Here is a 16,057-nt window from a genome sequence, read left to right as displayed (position 1 = left end):
TTTACAGAGAACCATATTGCCAAAGCTTACATAGCAAAAAGGTACATTTTCAAACATTCTGTAGGTGTCAATCGATTTGACATTTGTTGGGTACATACAATATTACTTTTAAACAATATTAATTTTAAACAGTCTTTGTACTTCATTTGGTGCGTTCAATATTAATTTTAAACAGTCTTAATTTTAAACAGTCCTCTCTCTCTCTCCCCCCCCCTCTCTCTCTCTCCCCCCCCCCTCTCTCTCAAATTCAAATTCAAATTCAAATGCTTTATTGGCATGAAAGTTTACAGAGAACCATATTGCCAAAGCTTACATAGCAAAAACGTACATTTTCAATGTACAATAATGCCGCCTATCTTTTTTGCCATCGTCAAACTTGGATGGGTGGCTCTCAATCTCATCAAGTAAGTCGTTAATAAAATCGGTAAATAGTTGAGGCCCCAAAAGTGATCTCTCAGAGACAACACTCGTCATATGCTGCCAATTAATGTACCTGATCATTATTCATCAACTTTGTCTCCTGCGGCGCAAACAATTTCCTAACAACATCAACTTTAACTAAAAGTCCCTTATGCGGTACTTTATCAAATGTCTCCTTCTGGTAAATCTACACTTCACTTTTTAAGCCTAATACTACATTCCTAGCTGTGATGCCAAGAATTGAACACAGTACCGCAGCTGTGGTCTAACCAGTGCTTTGTATAGCTGTGGCATAATTTCACCCTCTTATATTGTAATCCTACAGATATAAGTATCACTTTTCAATTAGCTTTTTGAATCTTTTCTGTACCTGTCCATGACCATTTAATGATATATGTACAGGGACTCAAGTCTATTTGGATCTCAGCTGTTTCCAGCTTAACATTATAAGGAGTGTATTCTAAATACTCCTATAAAGATCGGAAGTGGATCACGTCACACTTGCTAATATTTAAATCAATTTGCCAGAAAATTGCACGTTCACTTAATCTATGAATATCTGGTCAAATTTCTTGCTTCCATCTCAACTGATTATAATGCCGCCTATCTTTTTTGTCATCGTCAAACTTGGATGTGTGGCTCTCAATCCCATCAAGTAAGTCGTTAATGAAATCGGTGATTAGTTGAGGCCCCAAAAGTGATCAATCAGAGACACCACTCGTCATAATCTGCCTATTAATGTACCTGATCATCATCTGTACATTTTGTCTCCTGTCGTGCCGCCAATTTCCTAACCAGGTCAATAATTTGCCTTCAATTACATGCGTTTCAAATTTAGCCCAATGTCCCATATGCGGGACTTTATCAAATGTCTTTTGCTCCATGTCTACAAGCTAATAATAAATTGTGAACTGGGACTCATAAACCTCTTTGGTCCTCAACAGTTACTAGCTTCCCATTATTTAGAAAATACTCAGAACAATCTTACGTTGTTCCAAACTGGGTGGTGTAACACTTGCGTACAGTGAACTCGATTTGACTTTGTTTTGCCGGCTTACTGTGTCTATCTCTGACGATTTGGTTACATCCATTTCCCAACTGCACGACGAGCGGACCGTCTAACTTAGTGCGATCTTCAAAATACGATCTACAGTGCTCCATCGCTCCATCCAAGTCAATCATAAATACGGTGAAAAGTTGATGATCTAATACAGATATCTGGGGGACGGCACTTGTCACATCTGACGCCGCTGCTAAAGAGCATGTCTTTTGTGGGTGGGTTAATATTTCTGAAGTGATGGCGGTCTGAGGCAGTCACTCTGGATTTGTGGGAGAAATGTGCTGTACAGGCTGGATTATGGACAAGTAAATTGAATTTGCAGGAGATACAATGATGCACTGCAGCCAATGAAAGTACTTTTGTGAGCTGGGGCTTGTAAAAGCCTGGCTAGCTCAGTCGGGAGAGCATCAGACTTTTTATCTGAGGTTCCAGGGTTCAAGTCCCTGTTCGGGCGCTGCGTTCAATTTGCGATACTCAACTCTACATTCGCGCTTTGATCCTTTAACAAAGAAAATAACAACAGGAGCAGGCTGTTTAACGCCTGCAGCCTTTCTGCCATTTAATTAAATCATCGATCGATATCCCTTTGCTCCAGATCCCTGAATACCTTTGGTTAACAAACATCTCTCAATCTCAAGTTTAAAATTGACAATTGACCCAGGTTTAATTGCTGTTTGTGGAAGTGTGTTACAAATTTCTGTCACACAAACTTCTCTCCTGAAAGGCTTGGATCTAATGTTGAGGATATGGCCCCTACTCCCAGGTGGGTCAACCATCAGAAATAACGTCTCGCTATCGACACTCGCAGTTCCACTTAATATCGTGAATACTTCAATCAAATCACCACTTAAGCTTCTAAATTCCAGGGCAAAAAACCCGAGTTTGTGCAATACCCCTTTGTAATTTGTCCCTTGGACTCTATGGGCTGGATTTTGCTACGGGGGGCGGGTTTGGATCGTGTTCCCCACATTTCGGGCTGGATTTTGCTAGGGCCGTGGAGGCGGGATTGGAGACGTGTGGGGGATAAACATCGCAGAACTGGCGTGCGGGCGCAAACCCGCCTCCATGCAATTTTCCTAAATTCGTGTCTGCTGGTCCCGACTCCGTCCCGCCTCCAGGAGGCGGGATAGGCCCTTAAGGCCCTTAACAAGCCCTCAATTGGCTCTATAATCCCATTTTCCTATCCAGTTGCAAGTTTAATCGTTTTCCCACGTGAAACACGCCTGGTGGGAAACACACAACTGAACCCTGGCGCGAGCACAACTGGCTTGTGGAGCAGCAGCTGCAGCTCAACCATTAAATGGCAGATTTCAACAGGCTTTAATTGCAGGTGGCATAACTTTGCTCTCGCAGGTCTGGGGGATCTTTCAGAAGGCTTCCCAAAGCTCTGGAAGTTTGCAGCCTGACAACCATCTCCAGTGTGACCTCCTGGGAAACCCCTCTCGCCACCTTCACTGAGCGCTTCCTCAACTGAGGCATCTACCAGAAGCATGGGAGCTTTTTTTGGCCTGCCCTTCTGGATATTACATGAGGCCGCCCAACAGCAGCAGCAACAACAGTTGCGCCAAGCTGCTGCTGCCCCACCTGAGGATGCACAGGCCAGAAGGGGCCAGCGCATGGAAGTCTGTCGGCGCAGGAGATACCCCCCAAACAGGGTCTAAAGACGCAGGGTCAGCTACCTCGACATGTCTGAGCGGCAGTGCCAAAGGCGGCTCCGACTTTCGCGAGAGATAGTGGCTGACATCTGCGCAATGCTGCAGCAAGACCTGGAGCCCAGAGGAGCAGCTGGACACCCCTTATCAGTGGCTGTCAAAGTCACCATCGCACTCAACTTTTTTGCCTCAGGCTCATTCCAGGGATCAGCAGCAGACATCAGCGGCATCTCACAGGCGGCCGCACACACCAGCATCAAGCGGGTAACCGATGCCCTCTTTGCCATCGCGCACAATCACATCCATTTCACCAAGGATCTTGCAAGTATCATGGCGAGAGCGGTTGGATTTGCGAATCTTGCAGGCTTTCCAAGGGTGCAGGGCATCGTTGATTGCACACATGTGGCCCTTAAGGCTCCCCATCGCAATCCTGGTATATTTGTCAACCGCAAGGGGTTCCACTCCCTCAACGTTCAGCTGGTGTGTAACCACAAGGAGGAAATTTTGCATGTTTGTGCCAAGTACCCTGGCAGTTGCCATGACTCCCTCATACTGTGCCAGTCTACTGTGCCTCCGCTATTCAGTCCGCCAGACCAACTGAACGGATGGCTACTTGGAGACAAGGGCTATCCCTTGAGGACGTGGCTATTGACGCCGCTGAGGAGCCCATCCAACGCAGCTGAGGAGAACTACAACTCCAGCCACCTTTCCACCAGAGTCATGATCGAGTAGACCATTGGTCTGCTGAAGATGCGCTTCAGATGCCTGGAGAGATCAGGTGGAGCCCTGCAATACTCAGCAGCCAGGGTCTCCAGAATCGTTGTGGTTTGCTGTGTGCTTCACAACATGGCACAGCGTCGTGGCTTGCAGATGGCCGAGGACCAAGTGGCTCCTGACATATCCTCCTCAGATTAGGAGGAGGAGGGGGAGGAGGAGAGCGAAGATGAACATCTTGCAGAGGCTCAGCAACCAGCGGCAGCAGTGCACGAGAACATTGGTGGCCGGCATGCAAGGGATGCGCTCATAGTGGCCAGATTTGCTGAGCCTCGCCCATGAGGGACTAGTGCCTCGCATCCTTTTACCTGAGCACTGACAATAGCCAGGGAGCAGCTGAGTTCTAGCGATGTGACCACCATACTGACCTCAAAGTGAAAGTCCCATTCGCGAAATGACACACGCCACAACTACAGCAGTAGCCAACAGATGTTTTAATCACATTATTCTGATGGCTTTCAACCATAACACATTAAATTCCACCCAAGTGACTACCCTTGTGACTATTTGTGCAGTTTATTTCTCTTACGCGTGCTCCTACGTAGTGGTACCCCAGTGGCATCAGCAGATGTGGAGGCCCCTTGCTCACTTCCTTGCTGCTCCTGTCTGGACACCTTTGGCGGGTGTCCTCTGGGGTTGCGAGCCTGTAAGGGCTGCGCAGCAGTCTGCTGCTCCTGCGGCTGTGCAGGGGTTGAGAAGCCGATCTCACTTGGGTGCTGACTCAGGTGGGGCTCTGACCGAGGACTTGTCAGTGGCATGGAAGTTTGAGCGCTTGGAGAGGAGCCCCCACCTCCTTGTTCTCTGCCACCATCATCCCTCTCATGGGTCAGGTCCCCCTCAGCGCTTGCAAGTGGCGAGAGAGCACCTTGCTGCACATCAGGGGAGCCATGGGGACCCGTGTCGGGACTGGCAGTCCTTCTCAGAGGGACTGCCATGAAGGTCTGGTTTCTCAGTTCACTAGCTGCGCATCACTCCTCCAGAGATGTCAGTCTAGTCTGAACACTCACCATGTTTTCAACACTCGCGCGACGTATCTCCTCCATGGCCGTAGCCAGCCTTTCCACGGAGGTTCCCATCCTTTCCGTGGTAATGCGTTGATGCGCCAATGACTCCACAAAGGCTCTGCTAATGTTAGCGGCGGACTCCTCCATTCGCTCCACACTCGCAGCAGCCCTGGAGACAAAACCTGCCAGAGACTCCTGCATATTTTCCGGGAGTGCCATCACCGCTGATACTGTGGATGGACCCAGAGGCAGAGGGTCGACATGCAGCTGAGATCAGGCCATTTTAGACTGGGTATTGTGCAATGAGAAGGGACTTATCAGCAATCTTCTTGTACGAGGCCCCTTGGGTCAGAGCGATCATAACATGATCGAGCTCTCAGTCGAGATGGAGAGTGAGGAAATTGAATCAGAGACTAAGGTCCAGAACTTAAATAAAGGGAATTACGAGGGTATGAGACGGGAATTGGGTAAGATTGATTGGGTGGTGTTTCTGGGGGGATTGACAGTGGATAGACAATGGCAAGCATTCAAAGATAGAATGGAAGAATTCCAGAACATGTTTATACCGGTTTGGCATAAAAATAAACCTAAAAAGGTGACTCAACCGTGGATAACGAGGGAAATTAGGGACAGCATAAAATCAAAAAAAGGGCATATCAACTGGCAAAAAAAAGCACCAGACCGGAAGATTGGGGGCAGTACAGGATACAGCAAAAGAGGACAAAGGGATTAATCAGGAAGGGGAAAATAGAATACGAAAGTAAACTTGCAGCAAACATAAAGACAGACTGCAAAAGCTTTTATCGGTATATCAGGAGGAAAAGACTGGTAAAATCCCAAGTCGGTCCCTTGCAGTCCGATTCGGGAGAATATATAATGGAGAATAAGGAAATGGCAGACCAATTAAACTCATACTTTGGTTCTGTATTCACAAAGGAGGACACAAATAACCTCCCAGGAATATCGGCAAACATAGGGACTAATGAGAGGGAGGAGCTGACAGAAATTAGTATCTCTAGGGATATGGTGTTGGGTAAGTTGAGGGGACTGAAGGCCGACAAATCCCCGGGGCCTGATAAACTACAACCTAGGGTACTTAAGGAGGTGGCCCTGGAGATAGCAGATGCTCTAAGGATCATCTTCCGGAACTCCATTGACTCGGGAACAGTACCCGTGGATTGGAGGGTAGCTAATGTTACCCCAATATTTAAAAAGGGGGGTAGAGAGAAAGCAGGGAATTATAGACCAGTAAGCCTTACATCGGTTGTGGGCAAAATGCTAGAGTTCATTATTAAGGATAAAATAGCGGAGCACTTGACAAATGGGGAAAGGATCGGACAGAGTCAACATGGATTTACAAAGGGTAAATCGTGTTTGACTAATCTGCTGGAATTTTTTGAGGAAGTAACTGGTAAAATAGATGGGGGAGAGCCAGTGGATGTGGTGTACCTTGACTTCCAGAAAGCCTTCGATAAGGTTCCACACAAAAGATTATCATGCAAAATTAAGGCTCATGGAATTGGGGGCAAAGTATTAACGTGGATAGAGAACTGGCTGGCGGATAGAAAACAGAGAGTTGGAATAAACGGCTCGTTTTCGGAGTGGCAGGCAGTGACCAGCGGGGTGCCGCAAGGATCTGTCCTGGGACCCCAGCTGTTCACAATATATATAAATGATCTGGATCAGGGAATTGGATGCAATATTTCCAAATTCGCTGACGACACTAAACTAGGAGGAGGGGTGGGCTCTGATGAGGATGTCAGGAGGCTACAGTGCGATTTGGACAGGTTGGGGGAATGGGCGGATACGTGGCAGATGCACTATAATGTGGATAAATGCGAGGTTATCCACTTTGGGGGTAAAAACAGGAGGGTAGATTATTATCTAAATGGCAATAGATTGGGAGATGGGGAAGTGCAGAGGGACCTGGGTGTTCTTGTGCACCAGTCACTGAAGGAGAGCATGCAGGTGCAACAGGCGATTAAGAAGGCAAATGGTATGTTGGCCTTCATATCAAGGGGGTTCGAGTATAGGAATAGGGATACCTTACTACAGCTGTACAAGGTGCTGGTGAGACCGCATCTGGAGTATTGTGTACAGTTTTGGTCGCCCCATCTGCGGAAGGATGTTCTTGCCATGGAAAGAGTGCAACGGCGATTCACCAGGCTGATACCTGGAATGGCGGGAATGACCTACGAAGAGAGATTAAATAGTTTGGGCTTGTACTCACTGGAGTTTAGAAGATTGAGAGGGGATCTCATCGAAACATATAAAATTATGGCAGGCCTGGACAGGCTGAATTCAGAGAGAATGTTTCCAATGGCCGGGGAGCACAGAACCAGGGGCCACAGTCTAAAAATAGCGGGCAAATCATTTAAAACAGAGATGAGGGAGAATTTCTTCACTCAAAGAGTGGTGAGCCTGTGGAATTCCCTGCCACAGAGGGCTGTGAAGGCTAAATATTTTCAAGAGAGAATTGGATATATTTCTGAAGGCTAAGGGGATTAAGGGTTACAGAGAAAAGGCGGGGACGGGGTACTGAACTGGTAAGATCAGCTATGATCTCAGATGAAGATCAGCCATGATCTCATTGAATGGCGGAGCAGGCTCGAAGGGCCGAATGGCCTACTCCTGTTCCTATCTCTATGTTTCTATGTTTCTATGAGCCGAGCTGGGAGAGTGCTGCGCCCTCCGACTAGGACTCTCCACTGCTGTCCCTGTCTCCACCATCTGCTGAGGCTCACTTGTGAGCTGTGATACACCAGGTGACGACACTACTCTATGTCCCGAAGGTCCCACCGAGGTGTCAGTGTCTGCGCTGGTGCTGGGTGCGTTGCGTTCTGCTGACGCTGCGCCCTCAGAGGTTGCAGCTTCCTCTCAGGATTCTGGTAGCTGAGGCTGAACCTCCTCCTGCATCCTGGAGTCGGGAGCTTGCGATGGACCTGTGGGGGAGTAAAGGAAAGTGTCAGAGTTGAGAGGCCTGTGTTACCTGCACAGTGCTTATTGCAGATGATCAAAGGTCCATCTGTTAGAGCTTCCAAGTCATTATCAGCGAGTCATGCAATGTAATTGAGAGAGTTGGAAAACTCATCTGTCACCAGCTTGCTCTGCTGCACCGGTCTCTCCGTCCCCCACTTGTGTGTCCTCCTGGATGCCGACGATCTCCAGGACCGCCTCCTCCCATGGGGTCAGCTGGGCTAAGGAGGCTGCCCCTCCCCCTGTCTTGGCTCGCTCTGCTCGGTTGTGAGCTCTCTTTTCCTGCAATGGGGGAGACAAGTGGAGTTTGAGCGAGAATGAATGAGTGAGTGTAGAGAATCGATGGCATAGATGCTTAGAAGGAGAGAAAGATGGAGTGAGATGGCAAGGCCAACGGCCCTCCCTATGTGATGTATGTTGCTTTCATAGCATGACAGTGATAGGGAGTGTGAGGGCTGCATAGTCCATTAGTTAGGTGAATGTGATCATAGAGAGAGAGGGAGTGGGAAAGGGTGCATGGATGTCAGTGTCAAGTGGGATGTGGAGGAAGAGATTGGTAAAGCTGAGAGCTGGTGAGGAAAGGCAATGGGGATCAGATTAAGAGTGATGGGAACAACATACTCACTTTTCCAGTGCGCAGAAGGTCATGGAAGCGTTTGCGACATTGGATCCATGTCCTGATGGTATTGCTGGTGGCGTTCACCTGCTCTGCCACCCTCAGCCACACAGCCTTGGTTTGCTGGGGTGGCTTCTTCCTCCCCGAGGAGGGGAAGAGCACCTCCCTGCTCTCTTTCGCTCCCTCCACCAATGCCTGGAGGGCTGCCTCGTCAAATCTGGGGGATGCCTTCCTCCGATGTGTCGGTATGACTGATGATGTTCGCAGCAGCTGCCAGGGCCAGAAGTTGGCAATCTGCTGAAGTGAGCAAGGCTTGTGGAAGCCATTAAATGAAGCAGCAGTGATGATGTCATCGGAGGCGAGGTTCCCACCTGAAAAGCTCTCAGGCTAGGGGTTCCCACACGTGGGGAATCAATTGGGCTATTAAAACAAAATTGCATCAGTTTCCCACATCGTTCAGAATTCGTGTGGGAAACACGAAGGGCTGGATTTTGCTACGGGGGCGGGTTGGAGTCGTGTTCCCCACATTTCCTGTTTCCCACACGAATTCTGCACGATGTGGGAAATTGATGCAATTTTGATTTAACAGCCCAATTGATTCCCCACGTGTGGGAACCACGAGCCTGAGAGCTATTCAGGTGGGAAACTCGCCTCTGACGGCAGCACGGCGGCGGAGTGGTTGGCACTGTTGCGTCACAGCGCCAGAGACCCGGGTTCGAATCTGACCTCTGGGTGACTCTCTGTGTGGAGTTTGCACATTCTGCCCGTGTTTGCGTGGGTTTCCGCCGGGTGCTCCGATTTCCTCTCACAGTCCAAAGGTCTGCAGGTTAGGTTGATTGGCTATGATAAATTGGCCCTGGCAGCTGCTGCTACCATCACCAATCATGGCGACACATCGGAGTAAGGCATCCCCCAGATTTGACGAGGCAGCCCTCCAGGCATTGGTGGAGGGAGCGACAGAGAGCAGGGAGGTGCTCTTCCCCTCCTCGGGGAGGAAGAAGCCACCCCAGCAAACCAAGGCTGTGTGTGGCTGATGAGAGTGGCAGAGCAGGTGAACGCCAGCTCGAATACCAGCAGAACATGGATCCAGTGTGATCACACTGGAGATGGTGGTCAGGCTGCAAACTTTAACATCGACAACTGCTTAAGCAAAAGTTAGAGCGACAAATGATAAACCAAGGAGGCAACTCAGTAACTGAATTTTGAACATCGACAACTGGTTAACCAAAAGCCAGAACGACAAATGATAAACCAAGGAGGCAACTCAGTAACTGAATTTTGAAAACATACAACTGGACAGCCAAATGCCAGAGCGAATAATGATTAACCAAGGAGGCAACTCAGTAACTGAAATTTCAAAGCGACAACTTGTTAACCAAAGAGGCAACTCATTAACTGAAATTTAAAGGAGGCAGCATCATTAACTGAATACTGGGCAATAATATTGGGGACGGTAGTCCAATGGGAATGTATTCGGCCGCCTTACCGGGGCCTCGGGTGCTGCTTTCCCGCTTGGGGAAACGAGTTGGGGTCGGCAAACTGCCTTGTTCATTGTTTGAAACACTGGTTAATGAGTTGTCAAGGTAGCAAATGATAAACCAAAGAGACATCTCAGTAACTGAAATTTGAACATCGACAACTGGATAACCAAAAGTCAGAACGACAAATGATTAACCAAGGAGGCAACTCATGAACTGAATGTTGAACATCGACAACTGGTTAACCAAAAGTCAGAACGACAAATGATAAACAAAGGTGGCAACTCAGTAACTGAATTTTGAAAACATACAACTGGATAGCCAAAAGCCAGAGCGACAAATGATTAACCAAGGAGGCAACTCATTAACTGAAAGCTGGGCATTCAAATTGGGGAAGGTATTCCGATGGGAATGGATTCGCTCGCCTTAGCGCGGCGTCGGGTTCTGCTTTCCCGCTTGGAGAACCGAGTTTGGGTGGGCAAATGGTCATGTGCATTGTCTGCAACACGGGTTCGTGAGTTGTATTTGCAAGGCGAGTGTCCGTTCTCGGAAGCGAAGCTGATCGGCCGATCTCCAGTGTGAGCGGTTTTAATCTGTCCTCTTTGCAGTGTATCAATGGCTTTGGCTGGCCAAGGCGTTTTTTTCCGGCGTTGCTTCTGGGACTTGCTGCTGGGCTGGGCTGTTTCGAAAGGCCGGTGGCGGGCGGGCGGGCGCTCCTCCGAAGTTAGCCCGGGGGGTCCTCACGGCGGGGGATGTTTGCCCGGGTTAGCCGGGCGGCATTTGAACACCTTTCACTCCTGACTCCCGTGTCCGATTTCGTTCGCGGACGGCTCGTTGGAAAGCCGCGGTGCTGGCACACACTATATTGCCAGGCTGGTCCCGGGCGCGTTCGGGAAAGTGTCGCCATCCCGTACCGGCTGCTGGGCCGTCGGTCAGCGGCAGCTTATCGGGGATAACTTCGGGAAGGAAAGTCCGATCCGGTCGGGGTCAACGGCAGCTGAACGGGGCGGCGAGGCCGCATAGAGCAGGACCAAGCGTGTGTAGATGCCGCTTTTTTCGGCCGAGGTACAGCCGTTGGCTGGAGACCGCTTTCCGACGTCTGAGAGACCGGGGCGAGGGGCAGCCTGCACGCGTCGGCTGCCAGAGCAAGCCAGGGGCAAGGGGCATCCAACGGTACCAGAGCGGAGTCGGTCCGACACCGGAAAGGCGGGTGCCCGTCGCTCCGAATCGAGCCCGGGTTTTCGAGTGTGTAACTCGGAGGGCATTTGGACCCGATTGCCCGGCACCAGTCGAACGCCTCTCGCTCCCGACTCCCGTGTCCGATTTCGTTCGCGGACGGCTCGTTGGAAAGCCCCGGCGCTGCCGCACACTATATTACCAGGCTGGCCCCAGGCGAGTTCGGGAAAGTGTTGCCGTCCCGTACCGGCTGCCGGGCCATCGGTCAGCGGCAGCTTACCGGGGATAACTTCGGGAAGGAAAGTCCGATCCGGGGGAGGACAACGGCAGCTGAACGGGGTGGCGGGGCCGCACAGAGCAGTACCGGGCATGTGTAGCTGCCCCTCTCCCCGGCCGAGGTACAGCTGTTCGCTGGAGACCGCTTTCCGACCACTGAGAGGGCGGGGCGAGGGGCAGCCTGCACTCGCCGGCTGCCAGAGCAAGCCAGGTGCAAGGGGCATCCAACGGTACTGGAACGGAGTCAGTCCCACACAGGGAAGCCGGGTGCCCGTTGCTCGGAATCGAGCCCGGGGTTTTCCTGTGTAACAAGGCGGGCCTTTGCAACCGGTTGGGCCGGGCGGCAGTGGAACACACAGACACTCACATACACTGAGAGAGACAGAGAGAAGAGAGAGATACACAGAGTGATAAAGACAAAGTCAACTGAGTAACTGAAATTTGAATACTGACAACTGGGTAACCAAACGCCAGAGGGACAAATGAGTAACCAAGGAGGCAACTCAATAACTGAATACTTGGCATTCACATTGGGGACGGAAGTCCGATGGGAATGGATTCAGCCGCCTTACCGGGGCTTCGGGTGCTGCTTTCCCGCTTGGGGAACCGAGTTGGGGTCGGCAAATGGCCTTGTGCATTGTCTGAAACACTGGTTAATGAGTTGTCAAGGTAGGAAATCATAGACCAAAAGGGCAACTCAGTAACTGAAATTTGAACATCGACAACTGGATAACCAAAAGTCAGAGCGACAAATGATTAACCAAAGAGGCAACTCAGTAACTGAAATTTGAAAACTGACAACTGGCTAACCAAAAGGCACAGGGACAAATGAGTAACCAAAGAGGCAACTCATTAACTGAAATTTTAAAGTGGTAACTCAATAACTGAAATTTGAACATTACCAACTGGGTAACCAAAAGCCAGAGCGACAACTGGTTAACCAAAGTGGCAAATCAGTAACTGAATTATGGGCACTCACCGTTTGTCCGATGGGAATGGATTCGGCCGCCTTACCGGGGCGTCGGGTGCAGATTTCCCGCTTGGGGAACCGAGTTGGTCTCGGCAAATGGTCATGTGTGCATTTTCTGAAACAAGGGTGGCGTTCGACAGGGCAAGCCAAGACAAGTCGAATGGTGGCAAAACCGCCTCGCTCCGCTGCGTGAGTGCCGAGATATGGGCTTTTAAAGTGGGGCCGGTGGTCGGATCTCAGCTAGCCGGGAAATAAATGATCGAAAGCGGCCGAAATTAAAAAAAACATTTTGGACGTCGGCCGAGTTGTCCTTCGAAGGGGCAAGCGAAGCCGAGTCTAACACTGTGAAAACCGCTTCGATCCGCTGCGTGAGTGCCGAGATATGACCTTTCAAAGTGGTGCCGGTAGTCAGAAGGAAAGGGATTCGGCCGCCTTACACACCGAAGTCGAACGCGTTACTTTCCCGAGTCCCGTGTCCGATTTCGGTCGGGCATGGCTCGTTGGAAAGCCCCGGGGCTGGTGCAGACTATATTGCTGGACTGGTCCCGGGCGAGTTCGGCAAAGTGTCGCAGTCCCGTACCGGCTGCCGGGCCGTCGTTCACCAGACCGCTTATCGGTAATAACTTCGGGAGGTAAGGTCCGATCTGGACCAGGTCAAAGGCACCTGAACGGGGTGGCGAGCCCGCACAGACCAGTACCGGGCTTGTGCAGCTGCCGCTTTGCCGGGCCGAGGTACAGCCGTTTGCTGGAGACCACTTTCCGACAGCTGAGACGGCGGCGCGGGTCCGGGCCTGCACGCGCGACCTACCAGAGCAAGCCAGAGGCAAGCGGCAACCAGGGGTAGAGGAACGGAGTCGGTCCGACACCGGGAAGCCGGTTGCCCGTCGCTCCGAAACGAGCCCGGTGTTATCGTGTGAGTAAAGTGGCGGGCATTAGGACCCGGTTGCCCGGCGTCAGTCGAACGCCTTTCGATCCCGACTGCCGTGTCTGATTTCGGTCGGGGACGGCTCGTTGGAAAGCCCCGGCTCGGGCGCACACGATGTTGCCGAACTGGCCCCGGGCAAGTTCGGGAAAGTGTCGCCGTCCCGTACCGGCTGCCGGACCGTCGGTCAGCGGCAGCTTATCGGGGATAACTTGGGGAGGCAAGGTGGGAGCTGGACCGGGTCAACGGCACCTGAACGAGGTGGAGGGGCCGCACAGACCAGTAGCTGCATCTTTCCCGGGCCGAGGTACAGCCGTTGGCTGGAGACCGCTTTCCGTCAGTTGGGTCGGCGGCGCGGGGCGGGTCCTGCACGCGCGAGCTGCCTGGGCAAGCCAGAGGCAAGGGGCAGCCGCGGGTACCTGAACGGAGTCGGGCCGACACTGGGAAGCCGGGTGCCCGTCGCTCGGAAGCGAGCCCGGGGTTTTCGTGTGTAACCAGGCGGGCCTTTGGACCCGGTTCGGCCGGGCGGCAGTGGAGCACACAGACACTCACATACACTGAGACAGAGAGAAGAGAGAGATACACAGAGTGAGAAAGACAAAGTCAACTGAGTAACTTAAGTTTGAACATCGACAACTGGTTAACCAAAAGTCAGAGCGACAAATGATTAACCAAGGAGGCAACTCAGTAACTGAAATTTCAATGTGGCAACTGGATAACCAAAGGGACAACTCGATAACTGAAGTTTCAAGGAGGCTACTCATTAACTGAAATTTGAACATCGACAACCGGTTAACCAAAGACACAACTCATTAACTGAAATTTCAAAGAGGCAATTCATTAACTGAAATTTGAACATCGACAACTGGTTAACCAAAAGTCAGAGCGACAAATGATTAACCAAGGAGGCATTTCATTAACGGAATACTTGGCATTCACATTGGGGACGGAAGTCCTATGGGAATGTATTCGGCCGCCTTACCGGGGCTTCGGGTGCTGCTTTCCCGCTTGGGGAACCGAGTTGGGGTCGGCAAATGGCCTTGTGCATTGTCTGAAACACTGGTTAATGAGTTGTCAAGGTAGGAAATCATAGACCAAAAGGGCAACACATTAACTGAAATTTTGAACATCGACAACTGGGTAACCAAAAGTCAAAGCGACAAATGATTAACCAAGGAGGCAACTCAGCAACTGAAATTTGAACATCGACAACTGGATAACCTAAAGTCTGAGCGACAAATGATAAACCAAGGAGGCAACTCAGTAACTGAAATTTCAATGTGGCAACTGGATAACCAAAGGGACAACTCGATAACTGAAGTTTCAAGGAGGCAACTCAATAACTGAATATTGGGCATTAACATTAGGGATGGAAGTCCGATGGGAATGGATTCGGCCGCTTTACCGGGGCTTCGGGTGCTGCTTTCCCGCTTGGGGAACCGAGTTGGGGTCGGCAAATAGCCTTGTGCATTGTCTGAAACACTGGTTAATGAGTTGTCAAGGTAGCAAATCATAAACCAAAAGGGCAACTCATTAACTGAAACTTGAACATCGACAACTGGGTAACCAAAAGTCAGAGCGACAAATAAGTAACCAAGGTGGCAACTCATTAACTGAAATTTGAACATCGACAACTGGTTAACCAAAAGTCAGAACGACAAATTATTAACCAAGGTGGCAACTGATGAACTGAAATTTGGACTTCGACAAATGGTTAACCAAAAGTCAGAACGACAAATGATTAACCTAGGTGGCAACTCATAAATTGAAATTTTAAAATTGACAACTGGATAACCAAAAGTGGGAACTCATGTTTCGGACGGGTTTACAAACGGCAGGCTGACGCCCGGCAGAGTCCCGGGCTTCGGCTCCCTTGCGTAAGGGACCATTTCCGAAACGATTAAAGCCGAAAAATCCGAGTTTAGAGCGGAATTTTTTTTTCCCGTAATCGGCCGAACATTAAAAAAATTCTCCTTTGCCGCCGAGCAGGGCGGCATTCGAACGGGCACGGGAAGCCGCGTCTAACGGTGTAAGAACGGCTTGGCTCCGACGCGGGAGTGCGGAGATATGGCCGTTCAAATTTGTACCGGAAATACGGAAGGAGAAAGACTTGACCACCTTTTGCGGGCCTCCGGTGATGCTTTCCGGCTTGGGAAAGAGAGTTGCTCCCGGCAAATTGACATGTGCATTTAACGATTTCGAGACATGATTAACCAAAACACGGAAGTCCGATGGGAAAAGATTCGGGCCATTTAAGCGGGCCTCCCGTGATGCTTTCCGGCTTGGGAAAGTGAGTTGCTCCCGCCAAATTGACATGTGTCATTTCTGGCAAGTGTCTCGGAACATAGTTTATGAGTTGGAGTTCGGGAAATCATTAACCAAGACGGAAGTCCCGATGAAGCAAAAAAAAAGGGCCATTTGCGGCGATTTGGGTGCTCCTGGTCGGATAGAGCTGGCCGTTTGACCCGCTGATTTGACACTTGTCATTTCTGGCAGGGGGGGTTGGCGGGGTACCTGGAGAATGGTAGGAGGTGGTTTTTCGAGACTTGGTCTGTTTTCCAGATTACTGTCTAGGGCCTCCAGGTCTGCAGAGACCGACCCGGGCTGCCGTCCAACCGACTTTTAACCCTTTTTGGGTGGAAATTTATTTCCATTTTTAACCAATTTTCGGGTTTTTGGTCGGGCTTAAAAAATGGCAGCCTGACGCCTGGCAGAGGCCGGGGCTTCGGCTCC

This window comes from Somniosus microcephalus, unplaced genomic scaffold (genome assembly GCF_052327205.1).
Source record: "Somniosus microcephalus isolate GS21.2 unplaced genomic scaffold, FLI_Smic_1.0 unresolved_chr5, whole genome shotgun sequence".
NCBI classification, from domain to species: domain Eukaryota; kingdom Metazoa; phylum Chordata; class Chondrichthyes; order Squaliformes; family Somniosidae; genus Somniosus; species Somniosus microcephalus.
Note: the sequence above shows the minus strand (reverse complement) of the source record.